Consider the following 13,195-nt stretch of genomic DNA (forward strand, 5'->3'; position numbering starts at 1 on the left):
AGATCAAAGACAAAAATTGCAGTCTAGGAAGAGATGATCTTAAAAGCTCATAGACAAGGGCAGAAAAATCAAGCCAATGAAGAATTCTTTGCAAAGGAATTGCAAGCATCGGGTTATGAATAAAATCTGAACAGAGGACTAGATAAGGATTACTGAGAACTTCTAGCTCAGATTACATTCGCAGACAGAAAAGTGGATTTCATCAGGGAAGTCACAACAACTTAAGATCAAAATGATTAAAATGTTAAAATGATGACCAGAAGGGACGATATGCAGTCTTTTGGAAGAAGATATGAGGATGTGAGGATGTTATGCTAGGACATTCAGAAGAAGATCAAAGAAGACCAGAAGGAATTCAGGAAGAAATCATCGCAGAAGGGATAGAAAGGAAAGGGCATTTGAGAGACAGGAGGTTTAATAATAACCAAAGCCTCCCAATGGCACTAAATAATAAAAACAGAAGGAAGGGCAAACAGAAGTCAGGTGAATGAACTGTGCAAGAAATCCCACCATAGCCATACACTTCAAAAAGCACAATATACTTCATCTAGTTAAGAGCAAGTTTGCAATGGTGGCGCTTTGTGGGAAAGCAAACCATGCAGGCTGTGATGTAAAACACAGGAAATACCCAGATCATTATTATCAGCAATTAAATTACACAACCTATGTAAGAGGGGTCTGTTTCAGGTGCTGGGGATATAAAAGTTAAAGTCTGTATCTCTTTAATCAAGAGATTTGCATTATTGTTGGGGCAGCAGGATACAGAGATTTTCTAAATGAATGAAAAGTACACAGGAGAAAGTTAAGTCCCACCTGATTGATTTCTAGTTAATGTTACAGGCCCTCAGGGAGGGACTGAGCTGGAGGCAACATGACCACCACTTTCCCTTTACCACTCTTGGAAAATAGGACTCATTCCTTGAGGTGGATAAAGCAGGGCCCCAGGCTGGTCCATGGGAGTTGTCTGTTGAGATCAAATCTGTGTCCCAAGACAGGCATGCTCAGAAGCTTCATAGATGAGGTAAGAGTTAAGTTAGGCCTTCAAGAAAGGAGGAGAAACACAGGAAGAGGTGCTGGACAGTCCCAAAATGGGAAGTGGCATAAATAGAGGCAAAGAGGCTGGCCTGGATGTTTCAGGAAGAATCTCTGAGAAGTCACTGATATTGAAATAAAACCTGCTCACAGGAAGTTGGGAAGATGGGGGAGGGTGCTGCCTTCCTGGGAGAAATGGGGCATGAGTGAAGAAGTGGATGAAACTGCCTCATGTGTCAAAATGTCTTAGCAGAACCTAGGGGATAACACTTTAAAAGAGGGGGAGAGAAAATGGGCCTGGTGAGAGATTCTGACAGCCATGAGGGCAAGGCAGGAACCTTATAATTCTTGTAATGGACAATGTCCATTTCACATAGATGATGCTTTCCCATGAGATTAATAGGAGACTCTGTTGGTCTCTGATACACTGTATATTTTGGGCACTCTACACAACTTACATCTACACCTTATGGCCAAACTCCCTTAGTTACCTCTCTTCACTGAGGGTCCCTCCTTTCCTTGCAAAAAGTGCCTTGTCCATAGTAGATGCTTTATAAACATATATTGACTACACAAAAGCTTGGTTTTACAGTGAGAATATGGAATGTAGCTGCCACTTCATTCCTCCTGAGTGAAATCACATCTGTGTAGATGAGTGTTTGGAATTAAAATAGCAGGATGCCTGTCTCAGAACAGAGTATCTGGACTCTGAAGCTGCCAAAGAAATAAAAAGACACAAACCAGCATTCAAAGGGTCTAACAGGACTTCTTTAGAGTCAGACCTGGCTAATCAAAGCCAGTCCTCATGCCTGCCTCCCAAGGTTACAGAGAGAGTTAAATGAGATGAGTGTGAAATTGGCTGACTCACATTCAGCCAATGGTGTGAGTGGTGGATTGTGGTAGATTGCAAATATGGCCACCAATTCTTCTTATCCCTGTACACATCCCTTGCAGTGTGACTTTAGCCCCTCCCATCAAGTGGTAGAGTCTACTTCTCCACTCCTAGAATCTGGGCTTGGCCATGTAACTCACTTTGGCCAACAGAATAGTAGCAAATGTTGCACCAGCAGAGACTTGGAAGTGCTTGGGCTTTGGGACGCTGTGATCACCCTGTGAAGAAGCCAGGGCCAGCCTAGTGGATAATGAGAAACAATGGCCTGGCTCTCTGGGGCCTTGGCCAGCTACTCCCATTGCCAGACATGCAAATGAAGCCAGCCTCGGTCATCCAGTACCAGCCACCGACCTGCCAACTGACCTAAGATTCCTGAGGGAACCCAGCAAAAACCAGACCAGAAGAACTGCTCAGTCATCTCAAAAAATCATGAACTAAATAAATGGTCATTTTAAGCCACTAATATCTGGGATGGTTTGAAAAGGCAGCAAAAGTTAATATACAGCGCATGAACTGCCTACAGTCTCACCCAACTGGTTAGTGACAGATTGAATTTAGAATCTTTACCTTTGACTCTCATTCAAGTGATTATTTTCATATTGGCCTTTGCTACTGTCAGTATTATCTTCCATCAAAAACAAGTATTTGCTGCTATAAAGCCCAAAAGAGAAGCTGCAAATCTTTCCAACCATGCAGGTATATTAGTTAGGGTTCTCCAGAGAAACAAAACCAATAGGATATTTATATAATATTGACAATAAGGAATTGCCTCACATGATTAGAGAGGCTAGAAGTCCCAAGAACTGAAGTTGGCAAGCTGGACACTCAGCAGAGCTGATGATATCAATTCCAGTCCAAGAGCAGAAGAAGACAGATGTCCCAGCTCAACAGTCAGACAAGCAGAGTTCCCTCTTACTCGGTCTCTTTGTTCTGTTCGGGTCGTTAACTGATTGAACGAGGCTCACCCACATTAGGGAAGGCAATGTGCTTTACCCAGTCTACTGATTCCAGATGTTAATCTCAACCAGAAACACTCTCACAAATGTATCCAGAATAATGTTTGACCAAATGTCTGGGCACCCCATGGCCCAGTCAAGTTGACATGTAAAATTAACCATCATAGAAGGTGACACTTATGGGTGGTTTCTAAGTAAGGTATGGAAGGGAAGTCCTTTGGAGTCTGTGAAAAAGAACAAATCTCACATCTTTCACTGTCTTTGTACCAACCATCCTGCCCAGCCAAGGGGGCTTGAACATCAGCCTCCAGTTCATGCCCCATTGTATGGGGAGCACTCTTGCTTTCCTTAAGATCTACGATGATGCAAACCACTAAGGCTATTACAAAGTCTAGGATGCACACAGAAATGATAGCAACGACAACAACAGTAATAAAGCCACACTTGCATGAAGAAGTACAAGTAGATAAGAGGTAGCTTTGGAATACTTTTCCCTTCAAATGAAACATTATGTATTCAAAAGTAGAAAGAAGATGGTAAAGAGAAATCATACCTTGAGTCATGCCACAGGGCCTTTTAGTGAGTCATGGGACTCTTTGTAAAGAGTCTTGCAGATACAAACAGCTCTGAATATGCATAGTATTTTCACGATAAATAAATGGAGGCTTAGGGCATTTTTCAAAGTTCATGAATTAGTGAGTTCACCTCAAGCAGCTCTCACTCTGTCATGTTTTGATTTTTGTTCCTGACCAAGTCAAGTTACTGAAGAGTCCATCTTGACTGTAAATTCATTCAGAAAGTGATTTATGGCTTTTATAAAACTCTTTTGCATAAAAATCATCTTGGGGAAATCTGATTTTAACTATTTAGGTACTGAGTTGCTCTTTATACTATGCCTTTTAAAAAATTGTGGTAAAATACAGATAACATAAAATTCACCATCATAACCATTTTTAAGTGTACAGTTCAGTAGCATTAAGTATATTCACACCGTCGTGCAATCATCACCATCATCCATCCCCAGAATTCTTTTCATTGTGCAAAACTGAAACTCTATACCCATTAAATAATAACTTCCTATTTGCCCCTTACCTCAGCCCTTGGAAATCACCATTCTACCTTCTGTCTCTATGAATTTGACTAGTCTAGGTACCTCATATTAAGTACCATCATACAGTATATGTCTTTTTGTTGACTGGCTTATTTCACATAGCATAATGTCCTAAAGGTTTATCCATGTTGTAGCATATGTCAATATTTTCTTCCTCTTTAAGGCTGAATCATATTTCACTGTATGTATAGGCCATATTTTGCTTATCCATTTATCTGTCAGGGGACACTTGGGTTGCTTCCACCTTTTGGCTATTGTGAATAATGCTGCTATGAACATGGGTGTGCAGAGACCCTGCATCCAATTCTTTTGGGTATATACCTAGAAGTGAAATTGCTGGATCATAATTCTATTTTATTTTGTAATGAACTGCCATACTGTTTTCCATAGCAGCTGTGTATTTTACATTCCCACCAAAAGAGCACAAGTTTTCCAATTTCTCCATATCCTCACCAACACTTGTTATTTTCTGTTTTTTTTGTGTGTTTGTTTTGTTTTGTGTGATAGTAGCCACCCTAATTGGTGTGAAGTTGTATCTCCTTGGGCTTTGGTTTGCATTTCTCTAATGATTAGTGATATTGAGCATCTTTTCATGTGATTATTGGTCATTTGTATATCTTCTCTGGCGAAATATCTATTCAAGTCCTCTGCCCATTTAAAAATCATGTTGCTTGTTTTTCTGTTGTTTAGTTGTAGGAGTTCTTCATATAATCTGGATACTAATCTTTCATCAGATATATGATTTGCAAATATTTTCAATATTTTCTCTCATTCTAAGGGCTGCATTTTCACTCTGTTGATTATATACTTTGATGCAGTTTTTTATTTTGATTTAGTCCAATTTATTTATTTTTACTTTTGTTATCTGTGCTTTTGGTGTCATATCTGAGAAACCACTGCCAAATCCAATGTCATGAAGCTTTTGTCCTATGTTTTCTTCTAATAGTTTTATAGTTTTAGGTCTTATGGTTTGGGCTTTGATTCATTTTGAGTTAATTTTTATATATGGTGTAAGGCAAGGGTCAAGCTTCATCTGCATATGGATATCCACCTTTCCCAACATCATTTGTTGAAAAGACACTACTACTTTTTAAAATATTTTCAATTCTTAAAAAAAAAAACAAAAACAAAACCCAAGATTGTCTCTTCAGGCAGAGAGCATTAACACTATAACACTATTAACACTATACAAGATGGGACTGACAATAGGGTAGGCACTACTGAGCACCTGATCAGTATTAATTTAATAATCTGTAAGACATAGACACTGGTTAGTTTCCCTTTCTCCCTGTCCCTTCTGTCTCCTTCCAATCTCTGTATCCCTGGAGGGGCTAACTCCTTCAGACAGTATCACCTGGATCCCTTGCCCTCTGTCTTTTAATTGATTTTGGCCAATGGAAGGTAGAGGATAGGGGACAGGCAAGAGAATGGTCAGAATTTCCCTCACACCTGTATTGCTCTGTGACCGTGGTTCCTGTCCGAAGGTCCCTTTTCATGGCTTCAACTAAGGCACTGTTTATATACCATTCAGCCATAGAGCTATGTTTACAGTTTGGGCATAGAATTAAACCCAGGGGTGGATTACATTAAGCAATAATTTATATCAGAGGCTAACAAGAGATGGCACAAATCTGGGACTATCCAAGTATTCTGTTCCTTTAAATCTTGCTCCTTTAAGTCATCTCTCAAAGGAATCATGTCTTCCCTTGTCTCATTTCTCTTCTACGCATTTGAATCTAACTGATGGGCAAACTCAATCCACACCAAAGCCTGCCTCAGTTATTGAACTAATCTGATTGGTCCGGAAAGGACCTCTACTATCTAGCTATCTACTTGAATTAAATCATTCTGTAAACTACCCCTAGAATTTTATACCGTAGGGGTGAATCTTAGGCACATGTAGTCAGTATAGCATTTCCCACACCTACCATCTACCATTATTGCTGATTCAATTCATAAGACAATGCTTCTGTACTTACAGATATCCCCAGCTACCTCCGGCCAGTAGCTATCAGGTTTACACCTTGGAAGAGAATAATCAGTGAACTACTTGTGGGATATTTTGTAAACCCAACCTATTCCATGGATGACAGTCTTCACAACTTACCAGGTTACAAGACTAATTCCTAGTCCTTTGCCATCTCAAAAATTACCCTTTATGTTAACATTTTAAAGAAATAAATGGATATGGATCATAGTTATAAATATAGGTGGAGAGATCTTCTCCATGCCCAGTCAGTTCATACTTATTCAAATAACGACTAGGAAGCTAGGAGACAGGACTTCCAAATTTGATTCCTATCTCCCCATCCAACCATTTCTCAAAGAAGCTGCCAAGTCTTCTTAGACAAACCCTAAACAATATTTTATATTTTCATTATGCTTGTTTTAAAAAATGAAAGTAAAAAGACAAAGTATTTTTCACCCTGGCAATAAACCTGCACAGGCAGAGAATTGGCTATCAGAATCTTTAGTAGCAGCCACATTATTTAGCTGATGAATTAATAGGAATCTGTAGAAGAAGAGGTAGGATTTAAAGTTAAAGCTGAATAACAATTAGGTTTTAGTGTCATTAAAATTCTACTTTCAGCTGCTACTAATTTTCTTTTTGACCACAAAAGACAGACATTAGTTTTTCTGAGTAAAGAGGGAAAAAAATCTATATTGTTTTACAACACTACCCACTGAAGAGGCTGCCACTGCAGTAAGAGGCAGTCGTTTGAATTGTGTAGACAGGAATAGATGAACAGAAGAGAGGAAGATTGAGAAAGGAAAGAATGTGCTGGGATGCTTGCGAATTTAGAAAGCATGAGCAAACTTAGAATGGAAACAGTAATACTGTTTCTAGTCGTAGGAAAACAGATGAAGGAGACTAAGAAGAAATAGCACCTGGATCCCTACCTTGACACAGGGGGCAGAGAATACTGGACACCAAGGTGTCCATTATTGAGAAAAAGATCAGGTGCTTCGAAAGGGAAGATTGGAGGTGTCATGTGAGGCCAAAGACAAGTCCAGTTAATGACAAATTACAGTGTGGCTATTGGTTTTAAGCCTTAAGCAAATTTCCATCATTGAGATACTGGTTGGTATTTGGTACTTACTTGGGGAGAAGGACTTGGATTTATAGCATGGTTATGTTTTACCACCCTTCCTTCCCCTCCCCCAAACAAATGCTGGTCTACTATTCATGTTGCCATGACTATCCACCCACCTAACCCCTGATTAGCAATATTAAATATGGAAATGAAATACATTTCATTGTTAAGCAGGTCCATTAATGTATTAATTGAGAGCCAAATAGCATAAGCATTTTAATATTGTGACTGGCCGTAGAATCTGGGCTGTAGGCTGTCAAAATTACGATTCTGAGCTCAACCATTCAAAAACAGAACCATCTAAAGAGAGGAAACATCATAGCGTGAGTAATGTGTGGAAATCCCAAAATAGGGACTAGGGTTACTGCCAAAACTCAATCAAGACTGTTTAAAAAATTGGACATTCTTCTTGAAGTCTGGTAAACACACAGCTCCTGGAGAAAAGCAGCAAATTGAAGAGAGCTGACTCCATAAATTTTGATCCACTCTACTAGAACAGAGGAACCAGAACTCCCTCTTAAGGAGCAGCAGTTAAAAACAGAGCTGCCAAGAGAGGCTGAGATAAGAAAGGAATGACTCAGCAAGAAGATGGCAGCCGCTTCAAAATGAAATGTGGGTCAGAGCCTTGTTCCTTCCTACCCACCCTTCCTAAGGGCTCCTCTGAAGGCAGGTCTATTAGCTTTGCAGTCATCCCTTAAAGACAAAAACGAACATTCCACGACCACATCGGAGCGTTAAAAGGGGTCACAAGTTAGTTAGCAAATGGCAGTCTCTCTTTAGAATTTACATACTAAACAGAAGCTTCTATTCCTGGAATTTCTCTTAGGGAGACAAGATAAATAAGAAAAGGTGCCTATGCTAACCCTTGGTCTAGTAGGAGGAACTGAACTAAGTACAGACGGTTCATCAAGATGGGTGGGTTTTGTAATACAATGTGAGAGATGCTAACGATGGAGCCATGGACCAAGAGCTAAGGGAAAGCAGAGGGGGCTGTGGCTACCTGAGCCCTTGTAGAACCCAGCCATTCTCACTATCGCAGGCTAGTGAACAAGCACCAGTGTCAAATCGAGTGCGCAGAGAAAGGGCATGCCAGTGGTTTCCCTTTTGTTTGGGTCCCCTAATTCGCTAGACTGATTCTAGATGCCTCCTTTCTTCAGTATTTATGAAAAAATACCTCATTGCCCCTGTTTCTCAGGAGACTCTGTGGAACTGTAAATTATTTCATGTGTTCCCCCTGAAAACAAATCTAGGATGTCACCCCCCTAGCAAATTAACAAGTAGCTGGCCCACCCAGTATTGCTACCATTTCTAACACAGATAAAGGAATTTCACAATATGGGCACCTGGTATGTGGCAGGCATCATGCTAGGTTCTTTACATACTCTCTGTTTCTTAATATTCACAACAATGGGAATTACTATTCCCATTTTACAAACCAGAAGACAGAGTTTAAGAGGTTAGGTGACTTGCCTAAGAGTGCATATGGCCAGTAGGTGGTAGAGCAAAAAACATAAACCTAGGTCTCTGACCCCAAAGCCCATGCTCTTTCTACCACATTCTGTGCATCCCATGGGAGACTGAAGTATAATTAAGTACCAATGAAATCTCTTAGAGGAAAAAAGCTGATTAGTTTAACAAGTAGAATTAAAAACTGATACCCAGGTTGGAGCATACCCTATCTGCAGACCTAGCATCTATTACCCCCAACCTCCGCTGCACCCCTCCTTCCTAACAGCACTTCAACCTCCTCCAGGAACCCTGCCTTCCAGAAGCCAAGTGCTGCTTCCAGGAGGCTGGCCCCATCCAGTGGCAGCCCCTGCTGAGGGCCTTGATTCATTTCAGTCAATCAGAGTGTCCTGTTCCTTGCTGGTGACTGATTTAGGTTGATCACATGGCACTTGTCTGGCCAATGGTATGTCTCTACTGGAGGGGCTTCTGGGTTTCCTCTAAAACCAAACTGGTTCAGAGGCAGAGATGGTCTCTTCTTACGTGGATTAGTGACACCCCCACATAGGGCTCTTGGAACTGTGTTAGTATAACATCACCAACCTTTGTAGTGGTGGGATGGGGTCAGAGGGAGCCTGGGTTTCCTAAAATGGCCACCTTCTGCCCAGGCCAAGGACCACCTTGTGTCTTTCATTATTTCTCTTGATGATGGAACTCACTCTTGAATGTTTCCAATGGTTAACCCATTACTTGAGCTATTTAGTGCTTTTTTTTTCCTTTTGGTAGAATCTGGGGCAGTTAATAACTTCCCATTCATTTCTGTTTTGTAATTTAGAGAGCTTTCTCTGTGAAATGCAGAGCAATTTCGCAGAAGCCATAGGAAACTTCTCTCCCCCTGTTCTTTTATAAGATCAAACAGGTATCTGTCAACAAAGGGCAGTCAACTTGGGCTCGAGCTCTTTAATGTGATAATGAGATAATGCCGGGTCTCTGATTTCTCTGGGGCTCTTCAAGGGTCTGCAGACTGCACCCCGCACACACCTCTTCTCCCAATTTGGTCTCCTCTCAGCATGCTCCTCCCACTTGTCTCTGTCAAATTCAAATGAATTTCTCCATATTCTCTATGTTCTTTATACTCTTAAACTTTTCACACTACAACTTTATGCTCATAGGGCACCCCAGATTTTTATCCTTAAATTCAATGCCTCAAATGCTTATGGAGGACCTACTATGTGCAAAGCGCTATGATAAGCACAGTGCAAAGTACAGCCTGGGGGAAGTCTCTGCCCTCAGGTAGTGTATACTCTAGTAAGCTCCATAAAATACCTCAAAACTTTAAAAATATTAATTATATGTTGAAATGGTAATATTTTGGACATATTGGGTTAAGCAAGATATTTTATTAAAATGTTAAATTTTATTAACATTAATTTCACCTGTTTGAATGTGGCTTCAAATGTGGCTATTAGAAATTAATTACTTGTGGTTCACTGTTGTGTATTGGTTTCATATGATTTCAAATCCACTCGCTTATGACAAAGACCAAAAAAAAAAAGTTGTTTTTAGAAGTGGTTTTGAAACTGTGCAATTCAGATTGGAACTTGAACCCACAGTCTTTTAATTGAGATCGCACACCTGGTGTCAGGACTTAATGAAGCTCAGTTTCTTGTTGTCTCCTTACAGAAAGAATTCAGTGAGAGACAAAGTGATAGGTAAGGAGTGGATTTATTTAGAGAGGACACACTCCACAGACAGAGTGTGGGCCACCTCAGAAGGCAAGGAGTCCTGAACTATGGGGTGGTTAGTTTTTAAGGGCTGGGTAATTTCACTGGCTAATGAGCAGGAGGATTTTCCCAACTACTTTGGGGAAGGGGCAGAGATTTCCAGGAATTGGGCCACCACCCACTTTTTGATCTTTGATGTTCGTCCTGGTAACTGTCATGGCGCTGGTGGGTGTGTCACTTACTTATACTAATATATTACAATGAGGCTATAATGAGGCTCAAGGTCCACTAGAAGTCAACCCTTCTGCCATCTTGGACCTAGCTGGTTCTAACCAATACTTGTCATGTCCAATGGCTATGTCATTCTTTTAAAGGTTGTGCCCTGCCCCCTTCCCTCCAGTTTCAGTTTTGAAATAAGAATGAAGTAAGCTGTGTCCAGATGGCATCATCTCATCTGTTGTCACTGATAAGCACTCTGAGCTCAGCTGCCCAGGGGCCCCGGTGGGGGCTTATCAATCAAAACATATGAGAAAGCAAATATGGTGAGGGGACATTTAGACCATAATACCCAGAGTTTGTGAGGACTATCCCAGAGTTTTGGTCTGAGCAAGGCGACTCTTTGCTGACCTAAATAGGTCTCCAAATACCCTTAGGGCCATGGTAAAGGTGACTCTTTTAGTGGCAGTGGCAAAAGTCATGCAACCGCTCTTGGAGATCACCTTGCCCACCAACACCATGGCACCACATTCCCTAGAAACATGCTTGGGCCGCAAGGGACTCTGGCTTTTGTGCTGGCAGCTGGACGTCAGCTCTTGGTTGGTCAAGCCATCTCTACCGAGTACCAACTCTTGAACTAAATTTGGCCTTTATTCCTTTTGTCTCCCCTTGCCTGGAACAATAGTGTGATTAATCTATCCTTGGATTGGAGTATGTTCTTTCTTTATTGGCTTATTAAGAGACATTATCCTGTATGCTACTGGCTTGTGAAATTATTATAATTCCTGCAGTGAACCTGTGTTAAATAAAATATTGGCAAAGACGGGCTTCCCTGGTGGCGCAGTGGTTAAGAATCCACCTGCCAATGCAGGGGACACGGGTTCGAGCCCTGGTCTGGGAAGATCCCACATGCCGCGGAGCAACTAAGCCCGTGCACCACAACTACTGAGCCTGCGCTCTAGAGCCCGCGAGCCTAGAGCCCATTCTCTGCAACAAGAGGAGCCACTGCAATGAGAAGCCCGCGCACCGCAATGAAGAGTGGCCTCCACTTACCGCAACTAGAGAAAGCCTGCGCACAGCAACAAAGACCCAACACAGGCAAAAATAAGTAAATAAAATAAATAAATTAAAAAAATATATTGGCAAAGACAATCTCAGCCTCTGAGCATAATCTGTCCCCAAAATAAAACACTCACATTATATTTTTATAATGAGGCAATGAGGTAGTGAGTAGTTTGGGTGACACGCCACCATGGGAGCTCTTATCCACTTTTACTTGGCTTAATAAGTTTTGGTGATGAGATCGTATGAGCTCTGTTCACTTTTACCTGCTTAAGTATTCCTGAATACTTAAGCAAAGAAGGAGTTAAGTATGGTCAGGTATGAGTTAAGTATATTCTTCTACTACCCTTTACTGTTGAACTTAACCAAGGCTTTTCTTACTCTGCTTTAAAGAAAGTACTTTTTCATTCTGGTGCTAAAAGCATCCAAGGGGTCTTCTTCCCAGATGCTGCTTCTTTTGTCTCTTTCTCCTGATGCATCAGTTAAGAATACTTTGATGAGCAGAGCTTCCTCTGTCAGAAAGCTCAGTACTCACCAACTAATTAACTCTCCAAAGAAAGCCAAGCTGCTGTGTCTGTCTTTGCTTTCCTACTCTCTTGGTGGCTCTACTTCTGCTTCCTCTTTCCTGCTGTGGCCCAAAGAGCAAAGCAGGGAGATCACCCTCAGGGGCTGCAGGGCCTCAGGCTTGAGTTCATGCTTTTGTTTTTCCAGTTGGTAGAGACCTTCCTTGATAAACAGCTATTCATTTCATTACTTCAGCCTTCCATAGGGAGGGATGACTTTGCTAAAAGCAAGGTTCAAGCAGTTTTTTCCACTAAATGTTTTCTTTGTTAATAGTACTTTAAAGAAAAACAACCCATATTTGAATATATTAGAACAACCTTCAAATGGATTAACACTTTTTTTTCACGTTTCATTTCTTGTATAGTAGAACTGTTATTTTTCAGCTGGCTTCAAAATTTCAGTTCTCTTATCTAGGTGAATGATGCCATATTTTCCTCCAAGTTCAACTGGCTCCTGGACTCCTCTGCTTGGGGCCCTCACCGTCACCCCAAAGTCAGTGTGTTCAAAGGAATGAAACCGAACAGGACATGTGGGGCCTTTCTGTCCCCCATTTCTTGACTCCAGCCTCCACGATCTTCCTGGAGTCCCAAAGGGCAGATTCGAACAGTTGCTAATCCGGGAAGGGAAGGGATGGGATGCAAAGTAAAAGGAGGGGCAGACAGAAAACAATAGTGCAGCCTTGGGGCAGGGTCCTGGTTCCGCCTCAAGGGATACACATGACAATGTCTTTAAGCCTTTCATAGAATTAAAACAATAGAAAATGGAAGATGTCAGCATTCTCCATACTAGAGAAGACCACCTGGGGCCACACTAAAGGAACCAGAGAAGCTCATCAAGAAGATCACCTGAGACCAGATTAAAGGAGTACAGGCACACCCCCTAATCCTATCAGCAATCCCACCCTTGAGCCCTTGCCATAAAACTCCTCACCAAACTCCCCTGGATTGGGACACATACCTTCCGAGTGCAGGAGCCCACTGTGTCCCCCTTTGCCTGGCAAAGCAATAAAGCTATTCTTTTGTACTTCACCCAAAACTCTATCTCCGAGAGTCGATTCAGTACCGGTGTACAGTGGCTGAGCTTTCGGCATCAGAACC

This window comes from Balaenoptera acutorostrata, chromosome 7 (assembly GCF_949987535.1).
Source record: "Balaenoptera acutorostrata chromosome 7, mBalAcu1.1, whole genome shotgun sequence".
Classification (NCBI taxonomy): domain Eukaryota; kingdom Metazoa; phylum Chordata; class Mammalia; order Artiodactyla; family Balaenopteridae; genus Balaenoptera; species Balaenoptera acutorostrata.